Below are 12,265 nucleotides of genomic sequence, written 5' to 3'. Positions count from 1 at the left end.
GAAATGTCACTGTGTGTTGAAGCCTTGCTGTAGAAAGTTTGTTGCCGCTCTGTTTCCTTCCCATGGTGGGTTTAACGAAGCAACTAATTCTAGAAGATGACAGGAAAGGCAAAACCTGTGCCCTAGGCAAAAGAAATGCTGCGCCTCAGTATCCCTGCAGTCACATGGCAGGACAATACAGGATTAAGTAACTGCAATGTCAGGTTAACTCTCCTTTATTTAGATGAGCTTTCTTTAACACCTTGAGCCTTCTCAAAATTTTGCCAGACATCTCGTGTTCCTAAGCAGACAGATGAAAAAAGTAATTAAAACCTTTACATAACAGCCACACGCTTCACTAAATGACAGCCTCCTGCATACCATTTCACCAGTTTAACTCTGGCAGCACAGACGTGGAAGTTCTTACTATAAATACACAAGCATCACTTACCTTTAAAGCAGCACACCACTATTTTCTTCTTTACCTTTCTTCTTTAACCTGGGAAAACAGGAGTTGACCAGCAACTGCTAATCATGCAGCCCGAGGGTGGTGAGCTGGGCATGAAAGCTCTTAAGAGGGCAGAGCTCACCTCCCCTGCTCTCAGCCTGCAGCATATCTGACTGATGAACACAGGAGACACCTGACTCCCAGGACAGATTCACCAGATTGAGGGGGAGTGAATTAGACCAGTAACTCAATGCCTGGGGCTTAGGTAGACAGTCAGCTAAGGTGCTGCACTAGCAGAGGGCACGTAACATTGCCAGGTGGAGCTGCCCTCCACCCCCCATCCCCGATCTCCTGTGTGAGCAAGACAAAGAGAGGTCAGAGGTACCACCTCAGATGTCTGTCACTCTCTCTGCCACTTCTCTGAATCAGGAATGTTTCTTATATTCTGTTTGTTCTCCCTTTGAGGAAAGGATGATTTCTTGCAGGATTGCCTGAATTCTGACCCATAGTTGTTTTCTGCTTTAACCTGTTTCACATCACAATTGTAAAAATATTTCAGGTAATAAAAAACTCTTTATATGAAACTTAACTGTATTTCACAGTTTTTGTGGTGGACAGCACTCTAGCAGAGCAGGGCTTTTGAAAACCACTCATCTGCTCTGCCACAGCAATGCAGACATTAGAGAGGCAGAACTCTGATCCCATTCTGCTCTATGAGCTTGAGGATAACCACAGCTGCACAGGCTGTCCATACAAAAGCCTGGAAAACTCCATGAGCAATGTCAGAAGTCCCACGTACAAACAAGAAGCTATTATTTAAATAAGTGTCTTTGGATGGGCGGTGGCATCCTTGTCACCTTACCAAAGAACAGCTGTAACTTATGGCTCTGAGCACTCTAGAATGGCAGGTATAGGCAATCTTGCTTTGCAAAAGGAGAAACACAGAACTACTAATGGTGGGGAAAAAAAACCACCTACCAAACAAAAAAACTCCACAGGAGGGTCTGGATAGCTCAGTCTTATGAATGCCAGCCTATTCAGTATCAAGTCAAAGTCACCCAGCTAAAGACCATCTTCTGCAAAAATTATCAGGGCCCTTGCAGTTACCTGGCTGTGCAGGAAAGGCTGACTGTATAAGAAGGATTTCCTTCAGACTTGTACAGACAAGCCCCTCCTGAATACATTCGGTTAAGGCAGAGAAGGCAGCTAGCCCATTCCAAGTGAATCACAGGGACCAACACACCACATGGGAATGCCAGAACCTTGTGGGGATAGAGGAGTCAAGAGAAAGGCAAAACTGCCTCAAACCATCAGCACATGGCTGAATTCTTCCTGAATTTGCTCCTGCGGAAATTTCTCCTGGGGCTCAACATGCTCTTTTTTAGAGCACAGCCTACCATTAATCTCCCTTTCAGGCCTGCCACTTAATTGTCAATCCTGTAACCTCCTGGCATCTGGCCAACGGGTGAGGTGTTCCCTGTCTTTTGAGATGAGCTGTTTCAGTATTCCTGGTGTTAGAAGAATATATGCCATCTATTTATGGCCTACATTCCTTCCTGTATTCTAAACCAGTAAAATCTATCCTGATATCACACAAAAGGGCACTGACTGTAAAAGAAATTCTAAGAGAGAAGGGAAAACAAGGAAATCAGAAGCGATCCAAATACAATGAAGGACAATAATTTAATTTTTTTTTGCCACTCTGGCTGACTGGTGACCTGAAGAACCTCAGGAGAACTTATCTGCCCAAATAATAACTTTAAAAAACAAAATAAACAATCAAAAGAAAACAAAACCAAACCCAAACCAAAACAACAAAACCACTACAAAAAGCAAAACAAGACAGTGAACAAACGTATCAATCCTTTAAGACCTGTGCCAGCCCAACACTGCTGTTGTTTAACCTAGTTTTTCAAACTGACATTCTAGTACTATTTTAAGTGCTAAATACCCTCAGGATTCAGCTGCAGGTTCAGTTTAAACCCTGCATAGGAACTCTAAGGAAGTTTGGAATGAAAGCAAAAAGGATCAAACCAAGACAGAGATGACTGGATATACAGACTTTGGTTCCTAAAATCCCATCTTGACAGATATATGTGACATATAAGTGACTTGGTTTTAAGAAGCTTTAAATGGAGCATATGAAAACACACAAGCAGCTAGACCAAGGCTCCAAGCACTGTGTTTCGCAAATTGGTCTCTTTTATTAAGCCTGTCTTTCAGAGAAGCAAAAAACCACTCAGCTTTGAGTGCTTAAATTGCTGCAGCTCCTGTTAACAGTGAATGTGAAAGAAGCCACACTGGAGGGTCTCCTACCACTCAAATCCTCAGAGTAACAGGGTTTTTATGAGGATGCCACTGGATATTGCAACACATTCACCATTTCCCTTTTCAGGCCCTCTGCTGTCTAGCCCGAGGAGATGAGGATTTTGAAGGTTATTTCCCTAGGGTAGGGGATTAGCTTAATTTGCGTAAATTCCTTTGAAGAACAGCATGTCTCCTGCTTAGTACATTATATGCACCATGAGCCAACTCCAGAACCAAACTGAATTTAAAGTAGCAGGGATTTTTTTTTAATGTCATTTGCAGGAAAAATATTGTCCCCATTTTTTAATTGTAGCTTTGAAAGTTAAGTTGTTGCAAGCAAATACCAACAATCCAGTATACTCCTGTGTATAGAAGACCTATCTTTTATAAAAGACAGAACAGTTCACAATACCTGTACCACAGACCACACATGACACAAAAGCTCTGCTGTGCAGCCAGACACCACAGGGAAAATAATAGCTCCACTTTTCTGCTTTTGCTACACTAATATTGAGTGCACAGCTGTTGTGGCCAAAGGAAATCAACATTTTTTCAAGGTTTGCCCTGAGCACACTTTTTGATTTAAGAAGCACTCTCAGTCTTACTTCTGTGAATGCCAAAAAAGAGTGCCTATATAAAACATAACCCAGAGCTTCATAGGAGTTGTTAAAAAAAAAAAACCAAACAACTTTTCAAAACACAAAATATAGCACAGTTACAGGCTGAATGCAGACCTGTATATTCCCAGATCAAGTGGGAGGAAATACTAACAGTAGAGAACCTCCAGAAACAACTTGCTCTTTCTGCCCAGGGCCACATGCCACCCATTTCTGTACATCCCAGAATTACTGCAGTTAGCTGGTATAGCACTCAGTTTGCCAGTTATTGTTTGACGAAAACCAGACATGATGAACATTATTCTTATCACCTTCCTGCTGTGCCTGGGAACACTTTGATAGCAGCCACAGCGATGCCTCTGGGCTGGCAGGTGACCAAGGCATCGCTGCTGTTCCTGTGCTGCTGTGCTGGACAGGCTGGAACTCCTGTGGGAACTCGAGCTGAAGGGACTGTGACCTGCAGATGAGTCCATGTGGGAGTAGGTGCATCTCAAAGCATCTGTGGCCGTGGTTATGACTGTGCCACAGCTAGTACACCTCTGAAGGGATTATGGTACATTTCAAAGCCACTGTGGCTGTGGATAAGTCTCTCCCACAGCAGGTATATATATCTCTGAGGAGACTGGCTCAGAGATAAAATTCCACTCCAAGCAGGTACAACCCTAAGGGACTACAATCTGTGAGTAAGTCCAAGCTGGAGCAGGGGCAAGGGGAGCACTTCACTGCAATGTTAAACCATGACACGTTGACCTTAATCATCTTAAGGATCTTTTCCAACCTAAATGATTCTATCATTCTCAGCCTTATAAATATTCTTGCCTAAGACATTACATTGTTTTTCCACATATGGAATCCTAACATATGCAGCAGCCCTGGCTGAAACAGAACATAAACACCTTCAGTGGTTTCTATGCGAAACCTTGCTTGATAGCCACAGCACCAAGAAGGGAAGCGGGAAGAGAAAACAAACATCTGCACTGTACTGACTCCTTCACCACAACGAAATGTCTGTTGTACACACTGTTATCAAACCAAGAAAACAACAATTCTGGTGTAAAAAGGAAAAAACAGCCACAAAACTGCCCCTCCACATTAGAACACACTAACTCTTGCCCACAACTTAATTCTACAATTGTAACTCAGAGGAGAAAACAAGGGACTTTGAAACCTACTTATAAGTTTAATAAGCCTGAGCCCTGCATACTGAAGCAGGATACATGTGGATGATTGCTCAAGTATCTCCCCTTAACTGCACCAGAAAGACTGAAACCCTCATCTTTTGGGTTGATCCCACACTCGTTCTGGGATGGACCCCTAAAGACACACACAGTTATTTCACTGATGGAACCTGATCTCTCAAGGATTTTACCTGATCAGCCTATTCCCAGAGCTGCTGATGGGATACAGGCAGGAGCGTGGAAAGCACAACTCGGCACAGGTCACCGTAGAAGAAAACTATAGATCCAAGCAAGTTCCCATGTTCATTTAGTCCAACTTCCTTCTTGCCAAAACCAGAGATAAGAGATAGAGGAAAAACACACTGGTGTGCCCTAATCTGTAATCCAGTCTTAAGAGATCTTTCCATGATCTTTAGGCAGTGACTGGCTGTGTCTAGGGAGCATTCCAGCTTGACTCACAAGACCCACCAGGGACTGACAGGCAGTTCATGCCACACTGATATCAGGGTGCAGCACAGACTCACCTTTCCACCTCCCCAGGGGTTATCTGCTGACTGGCTGGCATGAACTTTTGGATGAGAGATGAAGGAAAGATGCACAGAGCCCTCAGCACTCAGAGCTCATGTAACCCCACCAACACAGGCTGGGTGCAACCCACCTGGTGGAGCCTCACATCAAATCCACAGTCTGTAGAGTGCTTAGGGTATATGGAAAAGAAAATCAATGCATAACAATCAACGCAACACAAACAATACTAAGCTAATACATTAATACTTGTGAAGTAGAAACTAAAATGAAGGGGAAAAAAATCCCTTTGATCCTTTCACAGCACTGATGATAAAAACAGCTAGAAAGAGAATTAAAATTAATTACTCTGTCTTTGAATTGTGCAGAAAATTGCATTAAAAGCAAAGACAAAAAAAGAATTTATTAGCAGAGCCCATTGATTTCCCAGGTCTTTGAAATACATGGGAGGGATTAATTTGAAGTCTGATTGTCTTTTGGAATCAAATTTACCCTTTTAAAACTTTAACCTGGCCAGTCTATTTTATTTCCTTCCCTGAGGTATAACGCCTTGAATTTGCCTTGAAACTGTTCTTCTAGGATAAAATCAATTTCCATTAAACGTATTCAAAATCAACAGAGATGCCTTTTAAATAACAGAAAAAACTCACATCTAATTCAGTTATTTCACTAAAAATTATTTTGACATATAGGTTTTCAGTGAAAATAAAACAAATCCTCTGGAAAAAGCAAAATGTAGTACAAGAAGTAAGAAATAGGAAATACTTTGGGTCCCACTGAAATCACAGAAGAAATCAGTCTTTACTCATATCAAGAGAATGATTGTATATTTAGGCAGATAAGCATTGCCAAGTAGGTGGCATCCAATAAAATTACCCTGCCATTATTTGCAAGGAAGAGAAACTTAAAATGTATTTCCATACAAGGAAAACAGAAAATGTTCTGGTTTGGATTGCCTATCACAGTTTTCTTTCACTACTCCTCACTTACTAGATTGGCCCTAGCAAATAGAAACAACATTACCTCTTACAATGTAATCAAGTTTATCACTCTATATGCACTTCTCAAAAGTACTGAGAACTAAAAGGTTAAGTACTTATAAGGTGATTTTTCAATGTATCTGGGCAGAAGATAGGCAGTTGATATTATTCTTCAGGGAGCAATTTGAAAAGATATAAAAGATATCTTGCCCACTAAAGATTCCTTTTCCACTGGATTGAGAACAGGAGTGAAATTAGGACGGGTACTTTTGAAACTGGGATCTAGAGAAAAAGTGTAATGTCAGCAAGAAACATTCAAGACAGCCCACTGCAAATTCAACTGTTCTCTCAGCTTAATCTGCTGTGATGCATAGTAAGGATCCTAAGTGAGGGATATTAACCCAAAGAAGATAGAACACAACTCTAGATTTTACTCTTCTTTTGTGACTTTGGCTTCAGTATTGCTGCTAAATGCTTCACATGCAATCCTAGGCTTCTTTTATAAGCCTTTTTTTTCTCCCCCTTAAACTGGTTTTGGAGCACTGAAAAGTTCATAATATTGTCTCTCAAACCAAATGTTCAAATACATCAGTGTGCGCTGAGGAGGCTGTACTCCAACAGGTTTAGGCAACTGCCTCGTTCTGCTGCAAGGATCAGCAAAGAAGCCAGGGTTTGAGGGCAGGGAAAGCTGCCAGTGTTTGAGGGTAGGCACAGACCAAGACCCTTCTGGCTGGGAAGGTGCAGAAGAGGAACACTACAGAGGGCCAAGCAGTACAGGTCTTGCTACTGATTCATTGAAAGGCAGAGTCATGCAAAAAAAGCTGCTACATCTCAAATCCCTAAAAACCACCCTACTTTTCATATCACATTTGAACAGCAAAACCTTTCCTGACTTGAGTGAATATTAATGTTAATACATTTGGCTAGTATTTAATTTCATTAGCTAATCTTATTGGCATTTGTTCAGTATCTGTCCTTGAACTCAGACTATTATTATTGTTATTATTATTATTATTATTATTATTGTCATTATTATTATTGTCAAAATGAAGTTTTGACAAAACAAAACAGTGTTCCATTAGCAAGAACAGTGCAAATCTGAGTATCCAGCAGCATTAGGAAACCCATCAGTGTTCTTTCCACTTTACTTTTTCTAATTAAATCCACTGGAAAGGGAACTGTTTTTCCAAAGATTTTTGGAAGAGCTAAATATATATCATAGGGCATGAACTGGCATACAAAAGATCATAACACTTACCACACAGAAGACCACAAAACATCTCAAAAGCTAAGACAGCTGATATTTTGTTAAAATGTTAATGAGTAACACATTCAATGTTCAAGTTTAGGGACCAGATTTTGTCAAATTTGAAAAATGAAAATTAAGAATAAGTCCACGGCATTACATGTAACTCTATTCTTACATATAACTCTATGGTATCACACAGATACAAATTACATTCCATGATTTCCGGAAGTGTAGGTTCACTACGGAAGCAAAAAGCAAATATACACTGAAGTACAGCATAAGCAAATTTTAGAACATGTTTAAACCATAATCTTCCCTGCAAAGATCCACTCCCCCGGTGCAGTTCCGTTACACCCACCATTCACACAATACGATCTGAAATCCCACATTTATTTGAAAGTCTACAGTTAAGATACTCCAGTTCCTCACCTTCCCTCTATTTTCTCCTTGAAGAAATCTGCAGGAGAATTTCATATGAGAATGCAGAAATGCATCTGAGACTAGAGACATGCAGAAGAGTTTATAAGCTATTCCTCTTAGACTAAAGTTCTGAAATAGCAACCTGTTTTTAAACAGACAACTGTAATGCTGCTAGTGGTTCATTCAGTGACTAATCTATCCTGGATTTGCTTAATGCTCTACCCCTTTCCAGCAGCCTTCTATCAGCTCAAGAAAGAGCAGCTGCCTGAGGGAAGCAAAACTCAGTGTAAGGGAAAAAACTCTAATTTCATTTTACTTTGTAAAATGGGGGGAAAAAAACCAATAGGAAAACAATCAGAGGAACTAGTTCATAATTAGTGTTTAGGAAAAAAAGAGAAAGGAAAGAGAAAAAAATGGAGAGAGTAAAAAAATTGTAAGAGTCTATACTACTTTAATGGTGATAATTGCTTGAGCACAACATACTTTTTTCCATTTATCATTATAATTAAACTATAAAACCTCTTGGACGGGAGTTTTTTCAAGACACTTATGAATGCAACTGCTGTTTAAGTGGTATGCACATGAAATTATATACCAGCAGGAAAGGATGCTGAGAAAAAAATATGACTTTAAAACCACAATGATGCTTTGGTGTACTACTAAAGGCAACACACAGTGTCACTGGTGGTTCATCTGACATGTCATTTAAAAACATAAAGTCATAAGACCTACTAAGGTTTCTAGGACACCTTTTGCAAATAGCGGAAAATGGGAACAAGAGATACAGAGAAAGGGCCTGTTCAGCTTTTCCAACTACACAGGCTAACACCATGAGGCCAGCAAGATAAAATAAGACACGAAACGCTTAATGTTGCCCTGAAATCTGAACAAAGTGCAGCTGGCAATCCAAGTTTACATTCTCTCAGGACAAACTCTGACTTGTCAGGTGCTGGGCAGGACATCAGCCTGGGCACAGTCAAGAGCCTCTGGCAGTAAAAGGCCAAGTTCTCACCCCTTCTCAAGAAGGGCACCCTTCCACATCCCCGATTATTAAAAAAAAATGCATCATGAAGAACTGTAGAGTCAAAACCAAAACCTTTTACTCTTCACAGCCATTTACAAATGACATTACATTGTTTTAGCACTACAGAGTGATAGCAGAAATCAGGTCTGGAAATGAAGACATTTGCAGTATTTGCAGTAACAGCTTTATTTTCAGGTAAGAGGGGACATTTGATTTATTTGCTCTCCTATACCCTCTGTCTAGCAAACAAGTTCCATTAAGAGCCTGAAGCCTCTCAGAAAGCAGTCTCACGATCAGCTCCCAAAGAGGTGTATTTGAAGAAATTCTCCATCAAGCATCTCAGAGTAGACATGACACTGCCTTTAATCCTGCCTGGTGATGACGTGTGAACAGTCAACACTGCCTTGAGCTAGAACTGCCTGCTTTGCTGGCACGAAGCTTTTCAGCCTCTAACACAATGATTAAGAGCTTCTTCTGGTTCCTCCAAAGGTCTCTGACTCAACCTTGATGGACAATATTTACTCTCCTGTCTCTCCATGGCAGCAGCACTTCTCAGTGCCACAGCACCAGCTGAGAGAGAAAAAGAAAGAAAATGCATGTCTCTTGCATCCTCTTCATATAATTAGTACTTAACCCAGCTAATCACACCACTTAATCTGGTGACACTATGCAAAGCTCAACAGGACTGGAAAGAGATTATTCTCATAACCTCTAAATCACAGGGCTGGCATCATTTGGTTTACTGGATGAAAGAACTTCATACATTTCTGTCTCTCATTTTAAACCTGGGGGTACCCCTAACCACTCGAAAGGCAAGGATAGAGTTATTTACAGCAGTGATCATGTACTCAAAAAACAGAGAACCATTAATTTGAAAGCCTGTTCCCATCTCAAAGCCAGCATCAAGCTGACATCCTGCACCCCCTGCACTCTCCAGATAGAACTCCACAATTTTTCATAGACATGATATAGAACTGAACATATACACCACTTGTGTGCAAAGTTAAATCAAAAGCCAAGCAAAAAGGCAACTTCTCCTTGCTATGCTCTCTTCTTGTTCATGAAAATGAAATGAGGTGTGCACATAGACTAACATATTGTTCACTTTAGGCAATGCCACAACTCCTGCTTACTACCCCTGATGGGGATACTCCTAATATTCCTTTAAGGTGTTTTACATATTTTTCCAGTGTAACAAAAAATGCACATAGATTTCTGACTTGAAAGATTGCTAAAGGACCAAGACTGCTAGTGTGATGGATGAAATTATAACAATGGTGTCTCATTTGTGATGAAGAAGGAATCTGTTCACTTTTCCTATTTTAGTACCAACAATGGACTTTCTCATCACGTAAAGGAGTCTTAACAATACATTTACTAACTCTGAATTTCTTATTACAGCAGTAAATTTAAGACAGAATTCTGAGCTTTGAAAAGTTCTGCAATGCTACTGAATCAGATTTAAAAAAAAATTATACTGTGACTTCACATATGGCCTGATGAAGCTGAGTTCTCTTCCTTCAGCCCATACGAGAATTCCAATTCTAACAAAGTTTTCTTGTAATTATTATTTCAGAATAATTTAGATTGTCTTTTAATTCTGATTTCTAACGTACTAATTCAAGGAAGACAGAAAAAATACTGTTACTAGAGGCATATTTTCATCCTTCCTCAAGTGGTTTCACCAGGTGACCTAGTGTCAAAATTCAGACAAAAACCAGACATCTTTTGAGCATCTCCATATCACTTCTGTACTGAAACACATTTGTCAATCTCTCTATTAGCAGAATGTCTTACACATACGAAAATTATGGTAGCAGTGTAAAACTTGACTACAAATACAAACAGAATGAGAGTCCAAATAAACTTTAAAATTCCAGAGGCCTTGGCAGACAGTGCTTGTTCAGAGCCCTGAGATCCCTTACATACACCACGTTATATTTACTACTGGGAGGATTAGCGGAGACCAACACCAAAAGTGTACTGCCATTGCTAAAGCTGCCAAACTTAGGGAGTCTCCACAAAGTATTTCTGAAGCATAAAATTTCTGTGGAACTGTATTGCACCTAATTGTCATCTCAGCATCTACCAAGTGAAGCTCAGGTCCTTGGCGGAAAAAGACTCCAATATAATTAAGGAATTGATTCTCATTTTCATGGTGTAGCAGTCAGGAACCAGGCTCCTCTGTAGCACCATTTTGTGTAGACTACCAGCCACAACATCAGGACCATTGCTGAGTTTGCAAGACTTCAAAGCCCAGGCTCCTTTACTGAATGCATTCACCAAAACTGGCTCTGACTTTAAAATTTTCTCAGCATTCTTCTTCACATTTGCAGATAATTACACTTGTTTCTAAGGTGACCAGTAACATCAAATGAGAAGAAGGCCTTTCTCACTGTATGGACACACATCAGAGAAACATATGCTCCTTCGATGGAACCAGGGAAACAAAAGGAGGGTCAGATAAAAGTACGTAACCTCAAGGGTTCTCACTCAACTTTTTTCCCCTGTACTACAGCCCTAATTCCACATTTCTATTTTACATCCTTCTGATCCCATACTCAATTATATCTTAGGATGTACCTATCACACAGACACATATGTAAGTAGATAGCCACCACAGACTCACATGTGCGATATCCAAGGAAAACCTGCCAGAGAACCAGGGGTTGTTGCAATTCCTCTTCCCACATTGGCTCTGACTACCACCAAAGCACCCACTGCTGTTATCACTGGCTTTTCCCTCCCAACAGGCTGCCAGCAGTTGTTCCTCACTTGCCTGAAGAGAGCAAAGCATGGAGTGGAGGTCAATGGAAACAGCTTCTCCCATTCACCCCTAGATGTTGCAAGTCAACAGGTGCAGCAATTTCCAGTTAAATGTCACTGTCACTGTGGGCAGCCCAGTGCAATACAGCACATTCAAAATCATTTAGTATACTCATCCAGCCACATAAAGGAGTTCTCAGATCAGACTGGACAGAAGAAAAATAACCGAGAAGAAAACAAGAATACTGCCAAGACAGGTTCTTCTCTGAAGGAAACAATTCCTGAAACAACACGTCTGTACAGGAAGCTACATTCTTTTCGTGAGTTACTGATGTGTTGGCTTCACTTTTCAGTTTCATTGATACCAGTGTCTTTTCCCTATGAATAGCCCAAGATTCCATGTCCTGAAACAGTATCTTTTTCAGTAAAGGTCCTGTATGGCCCCATATGTTGGTTACGTGGAGCTGATAAAGGCAATTCAGTTTCTTTTAAGAATGTGAAGTTATTCCACATCTGGAATAAAACAACTTCCATATGTTTTTAAACAAAACAAACCCAACAGAACCCATGTCAAAAGAGCTACCACAAAATAGCCTCATGACTGAAGCACCTACTCAGATTTTGGTGGTGTATTTGAATCCCTGTTCTAAGCCCTGAAGAAGGGTTTCAGATGCAGTCTTTCCATGCGCAGAAGAACACTATCACTGCTCAACTATCTTACAGGTATGCCTTAAAAAAACCATAAGCATCTTTAAAGTAAATTTCTAGAAGG

At 40.5% G+C, this 12,265-nt stretch overlaps 1 long non-coding RNA gene across 1 annotated transcript in view; it reads right to left on the bottom strand.

The window, feature by feature from the left end:
• Positions 1 to 4: 4 nt before the first annotated feature.
• LOC113981690 overlaps positions 5 to 12,265 on the bottom strand; it is a 17,718-nt gene continuing 5,457 nt past the window's right edge. The window contains exon 3 of the long non-coding RNA XR_003538495.1: positions 5 to 280. This is a non-coding gene — a long non-coding RNA (uncharacterized LOC113981690). The remainder of the gene's footprint in view (positions 281 to 12,265) is intronic.

The sequence above is a fragment of the Neopelma chrysocephalum genome, unplaced genomic scaffold, assembly GCF_003984885.1.
Source record: "Neopelma chrysocephalum unplaced genomic scaffold, ASM398488v2 Primary Assembly neopelma1_96710, whole genome shotgun sequence".
Classification (NCBI taxonomy): domain Eukaryota; kingdom Metazoa; phylum Chordata; class Aves; order Passeriformes; family Pipridae; genus Neopelma; species Neopelma chrysocephalum.
This window is presented reverse-complemented; position numbering and strand designations above follow the sequence as displayed.